This window comes from Lissotriton helveticus, chromosome 3_1 (genome assembly GCF_964261635.1).
Source record: "Lissotriton helveticus chromosome 3_1, aLisHel1.1, whole genome shotgun sequence".
NCBI lineage: Eukaryota > Metazoa > Chordata > Amphibia > Caudata > Salamandridae > Lissotriton > Lissotriton helveticus.
In genome coordinates, this window is record NC_136061.1 from 227415327 (window position 1) to 227426051 (window position 10725).

Here is a 10725-nt window from a genome sequence, read left to right on the forward strand (position 1 = left end):
AGGTGAAGATCTATTTGGTAAGCATATAGATGAAGCACTGCAGAGTATCAAAAAAGATACGGATACAATACAGGAAAGTTCCTTTTCGAGGCTCTATAGGTAGAGGTCAGTCATCTTGCAGGGGGAGATACCAACAGGGTCGATATTCCTCTTACTCAACCTCATCCCAGCCCTACCGTCGGCAGTATACACAGCGCCAGTCAGGAGGCTACACAAAATCTACTCCGAGAGGTAAAGGAGTTTGCGGGGGAAAGACAACACCCGAAGACAATGACAACCTTCAAATTCTGGCTACACCGATTCCTCTGAGATCACATGTTCGCCTGGGTGGAAAGACTGCTCATTATTTTCAAAATTGGCAACAGATAGCTACGGACCAATGGGTCCTCAACATTATTCAATTCGGCCACACTCTAGAATTTCTACAGAAACCCCCTCGTACACCGCCGATACAACAGAAGGTTAAGCATTTACATCAAATGCGAAAAGGGATTCGGGCAATGCTCCAAAAGGGAGCAATAGAACTGGTGCTGAACTCCCAGAGGAGAAGGGTTTTACTCCCACTTTTTTCTAGTCAAGAAAAACATCCTTCAATTGTGTCCTATTCTAGACCTCAGATCCCTAAACACCTATCTCAAGAAGCAGTCTTTCAGAATGGTTTCTCTGCAAGACATCCTTCTACTATTAAACCGAGAAGACCATATGACCAAGTTAGACCTACGGGATGCATACTTTAACATCCCCATCCATCCTTCACACAGGCAGTACCTTCGGTTCATGGTGTCAATGTAGCCGGAGAATATTACCAATTCAAGGTACTGCCGTTCGGCCTGAAATCAGCCCTAAGAATTTTTACGAAATGCCTGGCTCCAGTGGCTGCTGTTCTAAGGAGACAGAAACACCAAGTATTCCCTTACCTCGACGACTGGTTAGTCAAGGCACCATCAGCAGCATTAGCCCGATCGTCAACAGAGGCTTGCGTGGAGTTGTTTGCCATGCTAGGTCTGACTTTACACAAGGAAAAATCATCCCTTCAACCAAAAAAAAACATCACTTTTTTGGGGGCAATACTGGATACAGAGGAACAAGGCGTTTTCATCCAAAGAAAGACAGCGGAAAATTATGTCTCTTCCAAGACTTTACAAAAAAGGTGTCTTTCAGTACGCAAGTAAAAGTCATTGCTGAGAACAATGTCATCTTGCATTCCCCTTGTACCTTACTGCAGGTTAAGAATGCGTCCGCTGCAAGAGCAACTAGATCTACAATGGCGTCAAGCGGCGGGATCCTTCGAGGGTATAGTCCAAGTAACGCCAGTCATGATTCAAGCGGCGACATGGTGGACTCAAAGACTGAATATCTTGCAGGGTCTTTCCTTCCTTACAATGCCAGCCCCATTGATAGTGACTACCGAAGCCCAGGAGATATGGGAATGGGCACTGCAACAAGGGATATCCTTAACAGCAGAACATCTCCCAGGGGATCAAAACATAAAGGCAGACACTCTCAGCAGGCTTAAGTCCACCTGCCATGAGTGGGAGTTAGACCAGGGTGGTCCTGGACAACATTTTTCAGAGATGGGGAGAACCGACAGTAGACCTCTTCGCAACAGCAGAGAACAAGAAATGCCGGTTCTTCGCAAGCTGGCTTCCACAACGGGGATCTTGGAGGAATGCGTCTTCGATGGCATGGTCAAGCGTCTTTGCCTACGCTTTTCCTCCAATTCCCCTGCTGCCGCGGGTGCTTGTGAAGATCAAGAAAGAACCGTGCAGACTATTGGCGGCAGAATGAATACAGTGCTAGTACTGCTAGTGTCGGATATTTATGTTAAGGGTCCCAGGATGTTGGAGGGTGGAGGGCTCCAGGATGGGATGTGCTGAGTAATGATGACATGCTTGTTTCTTGGTTATGCAATGAAAAGTCGAATAAAAATATATTTTTTTAAACGTGCAGACTAATCCTGATACCCCATGGTGGCCCAGACAACACTGGTTCACGGAGCTTCTATTGCTGTCGGAGGTCCATCTGATTCACCTCCAGCCAATACCATCGCTTCGAACGATGTCCCAGGGACAAGTGCTCCATCCGGACCCGAAATCCTTGCGCTTAGCGGCTTTTCTCCTGAGCACTGGGAGTTTCAGCATCTAAACATCTCAAAAGAATGTAAAGACATCCTCTCAAAGGCCAGAGCGGATAGTACGAACAAAACCTACAGAATGAAGTGGAAAAGATTCTGTCTCATGAAATTATTCCATACATCTTGCTTTTGGCTAAGTCGAGTTTGGCTAATGCATCTATAAAAGTACATTTAGCTGCAATATCACGCTACAGAAGGCCTGCCTCGGGACCATCCTTATGGTCAGCAAGAATTGTTAAACAATTCATGAAGGGATTGTTCAGAGTTTTTCCTCCAATAAAGCCTCCGCCACCTCTTTGACGTTTAAACATAGTCCTTTCACAATTAATGAAGCAGCCCTTCGAGCCTATACACAGGGCGGATCTCAAATTCCTATTGGGGAAGGTGGCACTTCTCATCACGCTAACTTCGGCCAGAAGAGTAGGGGAATTGCAGCCTCTCACAATTCAAGACCATTTCTTGCAATTTAAAGAGGACAGAATGATTCTCAGAACTAATCCGAAATTTATCCCAAAGGTACCAACTGACTTTCATTTGAATGAGCCATTAGTTCTAAAACGTTTCTTTCCTCAACCAACAACAGCTGCGGAAAGAGTTCTACATTCGCTGGACGTCCAGCGATGTCTCAAATTCTATTTGCAAAAGACTAAACCCTTCCGCAAGTCTTCACAGCTTTTTGTCGCTTTCAGCACTCCCAGGAAAGGCTTCCCTTTATCGAAATCTGGGATTGCCGGATGGATTTCCAGTGCAATAGTATATTGTCACCAAGCTGCTAGACAGCCTCTGAACGCACAAGTTCGTGCCCATTCAACGAGAGCAGTGTCCACCTCCACTGCTTTATTTACGGGAGTGCCGATCCAGGATATCTGCAGGGCAGCGACCTGGAGATCTACGCACACCTTCACCAGGCACTACTGCTTGGAAACATCAGCAGAGACAGATGTGGCGGTGGGAGAAGCGGTGCTGAGAAATGTTAGCTGATAACGGTGAGCCCTCTTTACATCCCTCCATCCTTTTCTCTTGATTACAAATGCACATTTTTTCTATTGCTATACTTAGTAACTGTTATTGCAATATTAATATGCAGATTTCTAAACTAACTATGTACAGGGTAATGCTGTTTTAAAAAAAAAAAAAAAAGTGTTTTATGCCACTGCTCGCTATTCTGATTCAGGCATGTGAATCTATGAAAGCTCCAATACTGGAGTAAGAAAACAAGTTACTTACGTTTAACTGTAGTTCTCAAGTATTGAAAGCTTTCATAGATTCACATGCCTGAATCATTCCCCGTCGTCGAGACGGGAGTCTCCTGTACATTAAAAAGCAATGCTTAGCAGCATAGCAAACTGAAAAAAGGCCTAGGCCCATTTCCCTTTTGCAACCCATAACCCTTGTTAGGTAAAAGAGACCAAACTTTTCCCTGAACCAATCAGAGCTCCTCACCCTCAAGAACCCTCTTGAGAGGGAACCTTCTGCTCCTCAGATTTTCGCGGACTTGTGCATAAAACACCTTTTGTGCTAAATCTCAAGTGAGCCTCTCAGGGGAGGAGGGTGGGTCGCATGTGAATCTATGAAAGCTTCCAATACTGGAGAATTACAGTTACAGGTAAGTAACTTGTTTTCATCCTCCACCCTGTGATCCAGCAGTTCAGTCTTTTTGGAAAAAGCTTGCAACTGTCCCTTTAGGGCTTACACTGTCTGGTGCATGTCGCTTGTTATGGCCTCAATGTTATTGACTTTGTCAGCAAGCTTGCAGTGATCATTTTGCAGAATACTTAAATGGCTAGATACTTGATCTATTTTGGCCTCTAAGGTTTATTTTATTTATTTTTATTTTGAAAGTTTTATAGAGCGCGAACAAGATCCTTACGGATATCAGAGCGCTTTACACACAGATGGGATAAACAGACATAGGAATAATAATTAAACAAGTCATTTTAGTGCAAAGATGAGCAAAAGGTTAAACAAATGGAAACAAGGTAAGGTAGCAGCGGTGTATAGGTGGTCAACTGTACATAGTCTTTGGATGAAAAATAATGAGTAACGAGATTACATTAGTCTAAATTCATGTGAATTTAGCTAAGAGGAGAGATTTTACTTCTTTTTTGAAGGATGCCGTGGATGAGATAAGTCTGATTTCTGGAGGAAGGGCATTCCAGATCCTGGGCGCCATTGCTGAGAAGGAGCGTTTGTTTTTTTCTGGTGGAATCTTTGGGGTTTCAAAATAAGGTTTTCTGTGCTTCTTGTTGCTCTTGAGCCACCCGAAATTGTCAGTTTCTGAGCGAGGCAGCTGAGGGAGTTGTAGTGTATAGCCTTGTGTGTCATGCATGCGATTTTCAGGTGTATTCTAGCTTCGTATGGCAGCCAGTTCAAGGATTTTAAGTCGGGAGAGATGTGCGAGCGTTTTTTTAGCCTGCGATTAGTCTGGCTGCAGCATTAATAGAGGCTTTTAATGGTGAGGTAGTCGATATGGGGAGGCCACAGAGGGCAACACTTCCATAATCAACTCGAGGGATAACTAGGGCTTGGACTGCAGTTCTGAAGTCATTGGCAGGGAGGAAAGGTTTCAGCTTCCACAATGTGTTGATTTGGAAATTCGCTCCCTTTGTTGCATTGCTGATATGATGATGCATATTGAGATTACAATCGAGGGTTATGCCTAAAGAGTTCGCTGAGTCCACGATAGTCGGTTGAACGTTGAGTGCAGTGAGATGGTTAAGCCAGGCCTGTCTGATGGGGACTTTGGTGGGACGTGTTATTAGGAGGAATTCTGTTTTTAGAGCGTTAAGTTTGAGATGATTCTCTGCCAGCAAGTCTGTGTGTTCCTAAGCGTTGTGTTGAGTAGTTTGATGTCAAGGGTGTGTATTTTAAGGAAGAGCTGGGTATCGTCTACGTACATGTGAAATTGCACATTAGATGCTTGAAGCAGTGCGGTGAGTGGTTCCATGACTAGATTGAACAAAGTAGGGAATAGGGAGGATCCTTGTGGGACACCTAGTGTTACAGGAACTGGTGTAGACATAGTATTGTTAATCTTGAATTTGAGTCCGGTTATGCAGAAAGGTGGTGAACCATTTGAGTACAGTCCCTGATGTACCCATTCTGAGATTCAGTAGATCGAGTAAGTTCTCGTGTTTGACCGTATCAAAGGCTGATGAGAGGTCGAGAAGGATGAGGAGGCAAGTACTGTTCTGATCAAAAATTTGAAGCGCGTCATCAATTATGTGTGTCATGGCTTATTCCGTACTGTGGCCTGCTCGGAAGCCTGATTGGTGTGAGTTGAGGAGGTGAAAGTGCTTGATGTGTTTTGTCAGTTGGAGGTGTACACATTTTTCTAAGAGTTTGTCCAAGGTAGGGATATTGGTGATAGGACGATAGTTGATCAGCTCGGTGGGGTCCGCTGTGGATTTCTTTAGTATGGGCGATACCTGTCCCACTTTGAGGGAGTCCGGGATGCATTCTTGTTGCAGTGAGCTATTAATGATTTTGGTACAAAGCGAAAAAGCAATGGGATAAAGTCCTTTACAGCGTTTGCGGGTAGAGGATCAGTCAGGTGATTGGAGGGCTTCAGTGTACTTAGAATCTTGCCAATAGTTTCTTCCGAGTAAGTTTCGAAAGATGCCTACGAAGCATTGTTTTTAGATCAAGGGGCGTTTTGCTGTGGGGGTTAGAATAAAGGCTTAGATCGGTGAGGAGATCTTTCCTGATGGTGTCTGTCTTTAGATTAAAGAAAGTAGAGAATTCTTCACAGGTCGGTAGTGTACTAGAGGTGTTTTGTAGTCTTTGAGGTCCATCCCTGGATTGAGTTTTGATTAACTTGAACAGTTTTTTTGGTCGGTTTCTTGCCTGGTCAAGCTAGTGGCTAAAGAAAGCTGCTTTCGGACGTTTGATTTTTCTAAAGTATGTGTTTCTTTTTTTCTTTAGTGTTTTGAGGTTTTGCGTTCCACCAGTCTCATGGCTCGTCTGTCTTCATTAAGCAGCCCGTCGTACCATGGTTTAGAGTTTTTAGAAGAAACTCTCTTTAACTGAAGGGGGGCAACTTCGTTGATAATAGAGTTCATCGACTTCAGGTAGTGTTCGGTGAGAACCTGTACGTCAGCAGCGCCGGTAGGAGAAGATTGTAGCTGGGGGACGGTAGTGAGTTGGGATTACGTTTCTTCAAGTCTCTCTTCCAGACCTTTGATCTGGTGGATTGAACCGGGTTAGATTTCACTTTTTCATTGATGAAGAATGTGGTGGTCAGACCAGTCACAGGGTTGGATTGACTCGAGTTGGATGGAGTCGCCTTTGGAAATGATTAAATCCAGGATAGAGCCTTTATCGTGGGTGGGGCTGTTTACATTGTTCATAATTTGATCTTGTTTAGGGGAGCGGCATACGGCTTGTCTGTTCAACAGATGTAGTAAACAGGTCGGGGACTCTGTCATGTGCTGAGGCATGCTATCTGGTTCAGACCTAAAGCCCCCAGCTACTTCTGTAGGTGTTGTGATGCAGCCCATAGTGGTACCAAAGATTTCCCTGGCTACAAGTCCAGGTATGTACCTCTCTGTTTATCTAGAGAGGACCTGCTTAATCAGTTACTCTGTGGAGACTTTGCTTCTCAGAAATGTCATTGCCCACTCGTGCAACCATCTGCTGTCTAAGAGGCAAACAGAGGAGAACAAGCGCCAAAGATGAGGCCACTGCCAATCCCACTCCGCACAGGCAGACACAGTACACGCCCCATCTCCCCATAACATTGGTGCATTGAGTAGGCCCTTGAACGATCAGTTGTTGGGGCTGCTGTAACACCCAGGCTCCACATACCCCCTATTCCGAAACTGGACCCCGGGGCGCAGATGTTCCTGCTGGTGATGGCTAAATAAAGCTCCCCTCAGTAAGAGTATCCATAAGAAAGACCTTTAACGAAAGTAAGCAACTTGTTCTACTATTTTCCCGTGCTTCTCCTGATAACAATACTTGTGTGATTGGGCCTTTTGCTCGTAACTGAAAAGGCCACAAAACAGGATGTACACATCAACATTTTGGTATGAAAAATTACTTTTTTGGTGATGTGGTTAGCGTTTGAGACTGGGCTCAATGTTTTATTGAACTATCTCAGTTAGACCCTACATGTCAGAGTTTAGGTAATATCCATGCATTAAATCAGAACGATATAGAACTATAGCCTTTACCAAGAAGTGTATCATGACTTCAGACCTCCTACTGGGAGCCCTTATTTCTACATAGTGATCACCTGCTTAATTCCAGGGCAAACCTGCAGCACCACTTCTAAAACATTTGTATCGGTACAGCAATGCAGAACATTCTCCTGCATTTTCTTTGCTAGACTGCACACTGTTGTATTTCTCCCAGTTAGTGTGATGTGCTTAAAGAACTGAAGCAGGGTGGACAGCATGTTTTCCTGTATTATTGATGCATGGTCTAACTCCTCTCCAGTGCTTTCATCGACCTGGGCGACCTCACCCAGTACCTAAAGGACCACACCGAACCCAACATTATCAACTTTCTAGAGGCCCCTGTTGAACCTCCAACTCGCCCAGCGGTGTAATACCCCACACACGCTGCCGGACAGAATCTTCACAAGCTTCAATGGCATTACAGTAGACAAGCCCTCACCAGTCACCTGGTCTGATCATGTGTTCATCTACTTCAGCATACCCCACCCACACAGAAATGCACTGCCACATTTTCATGATTGGCCTGGAACAAAATCTCAGAAGAATCCTGATTTTAAGAGTTCTTACTCTATCAAACACAAAACCACAATCTACCAAGATCCATCTCCAAATTCACTCTCCCTGATCCTGAACAAAACTATTTACAAAGCCACCTTCCCGGATGCCTGTAAATGCCCCCCAACCCTCCAATAAACCAGAAACCCTCAGAAGTCCCAACGATTCCATCCTACTACTGTCCTGTCTCCCTGCTACTGTACTTTGCAAAATTATTGTAAAATATGGTAAACACCTAGCCACTCACCTCACGGACAACCACTTCCTTGATACCACTATATACGGAATCAGGACCAACCACATCAGAGACCTTTCCACAAATAAGCACTCTTTAGACTCCTTGCACATACAAAGGTTGAATGAACACTGCCCCTTATCACCTCAACAACCACATAATATTCAACAAACATACCATCCGCTCAGCAGGACTCCTACTCCTACTCATAGCCCACATATGCGGAACCAGATCCAGCAGTCGTGCCTTCAGCTGCCTCACAAGCCTTGGACCCACCTGCCAGTAGATATCAAAACTACCTTCTCGTTCTTGAATCCCCCAAGAAATTGAAGACCGGACTCTACGCCTTCTCTCAGGCCTGGTCTGCAGAACTCCTGCTGCAGCGCCAGGATACCCAGCTGGGTGACTTGTGCGCTCGACAAATACACATATAATTATCATTCAGATATTTTCCTTTCTCAACTTGATGTGTTTTCTCGATTAACGTACTGGAACTTTTTTTTTTTTTTTTTTTACTGGAATGTAAAATGTAATCCGATTTGGGTGTACTGTAATATAACCGGTTTTAAATTCTGATCTTACCCCTTTTAATACTGAAGCTGCACATGAAGCTTTGCTAGTTTATCAAGTGTTGTTAAATGAAGGACATATACTATGGGGAGAAATCCCTAAATAATAGGGAAACAATTACAAGGATAGATATGAGTTGAACCCAAATGCAACATGTACGTTGCGTATGTTTTGTATTTGTATTCTAATGGCTTGATATGAAAATGTTAAATGACGCAGTAGGACTTGTTAATAAAATGTATCTATTTTTATTCTCTTTTAGGTCTCTTATTGAGAAACGTGGCACTTTGGGTTTTTCCTGCATTCTACCCACCTGTTGCTGGACTTCTGTTATAACAAGTTGGCAAATGCTGGCTGGCTCTAGGCTGCAATAAAACATGCCGGTTGTGAATGGCTGATGTGAGCCTTACAAGTGCCAACTTAAAAGATGATTTTCATTTTAGATTCTAAATGAACTGCTTGAACCTTCAGGAAGAATTGTAAAGATCTGTACATAGCACAACATGTTCAGGATAATATATATGTATACAGTTCATGCACATCTGCTGATATTACTTGAACCAAATCATGAGGTCTCAGCTAGGACAAGAATCATGTACATTTTCAATGATTTTAGCAGGTTTCCTTTCTCTTACTCCTAGAGTTTGCTTCAAAATGTCTCATGAAGCGTAGGATGTCCGATTTCCGAATTGGGGTTGAAGTTTTATCCTTTTGTCTTGTTGTGGTTTCTTCAGTCATTCACTAATTCAAAATAAGTATTAGGTTCTGAATGAAAAGTGCCCAATTGCTACCTCCAGGTGATGCACTGCTGCTTCATCGCATCCCCATCGGCTCCCAGGGAGAGTTCTCCCTTGTTCATTGTATGTATAAAAGACTTGATTTTAATGGCAGAGTTTACTGGGTGCTTCTTTCTTTTATACTCAGTTGCACACTCTTTTGTCTGGGCATAGCAATTATGTCTGGCCATCGTTAGCATCTTGACACCTGCTCTTTTAAAGACTCGGATGTAGTGTTCACTTGTGCTCTGATTAGGAATCGAACCCAGCAAATTTGAGCTTTTGGATTTGTTTGGGTTCCTACACTTCTATTTTTGTCTGGCACCTGGAAATGGTTTTGAATAAACAAGGCATGCATAGTTAGGTTTATTGTTTGAAAATAGTGACATTATGCTTGGTATTAAAGAATTTGGTGGTGCCCTTTCTCCCTTTTCTCCTTACTCTTGGATTTTTTTGCTATTTTATTCCACTGCAGTTTTTCCTCACCTAATGTACAAAGAAAAAATTACCATGTATATTTCCATGTAATTTGATTTTGGAATTTTGTCACCTTCTGTAGTGAGTTCTTCCAAAATATAACTTTTTTCCAATACCTGTTGTCCACATTTTTTGACTGGCCTTACATTTTCAGTTGAATAAAGTAAATAAAATGAAAAAGAAAATATTAAAAGGTGGAAAAGATGGTTCCTAACCCAATATACATTAATATTGCATTCATTAGTTTTACAATATGAACAAGGCATTTAACACTTTTAATGGTTCTACATTTAAGCAACAGTCATAGAGTTAAGGGTTGGCTCCATGAATTTGTACATGCGGAAAGCCTATAACTGGGTAATTTAATGTTTGTGATTTGATCCATTTGCTATAAATACAGTGCCTTTTATATTAATTTTAGATAGTCTTTATTCCTTATTCCTTTTCTAAGTGCTGTAAATAACAATTGTTACTATTGCTCTATTTATGGCACTAAATTTACCCTCTGAAGAATGAGAGGATGAGTCTGTCTTGCTAGAAATCAAACCTATGGGCTTTAAATTACATTTGTCAGTGGTGAACGTTTAGCTCAATGAGCTATCCTACAGTCTGCTTACAATATTTTCTCAATGTGAGGGACAATTGTTGCTCTCCTCATACAAAAAAAGCTTTAAAGCGTATTTATTTATAAATTGTTTGTCTCAAAGAGTGAAATAAATCTTTCCTTGCTGGTGAACCTTTCTGATATTTATACCTGTGCAAAATCAGGAGTGCAGTGCGTCATTCTCGTAAGTTATA

The 10725-nt window shown here is 42.8% G+C and overlaps 1 protein-coding gene across 2 annotated transcripts in view; it reads left to right on the forward strand.

The window, feature by feature from the left end:
* Positions 1–10042, forward strand: part of UBE2G1 (ubiquitin conjugating enzyme E2 G1) — a 260388-nt gene extending 250346 nt beyond the window's left edge. The window contains exon 6 of one of the 2 annotated variants that reach the window (XM_078679679.1): positions 8937–10042. The gene's annotated coding sequence lies outside the window, so the exon portion shown is untranslated. The remainder of the gene's footprint in view (positions 1–8936) is intronic. The other variant, XM_078679680.1, reaches the window with a different exon arrangement.
* The last annotated feature ends 683 nt before the right edge of the window (positions 10043–10725 follow it).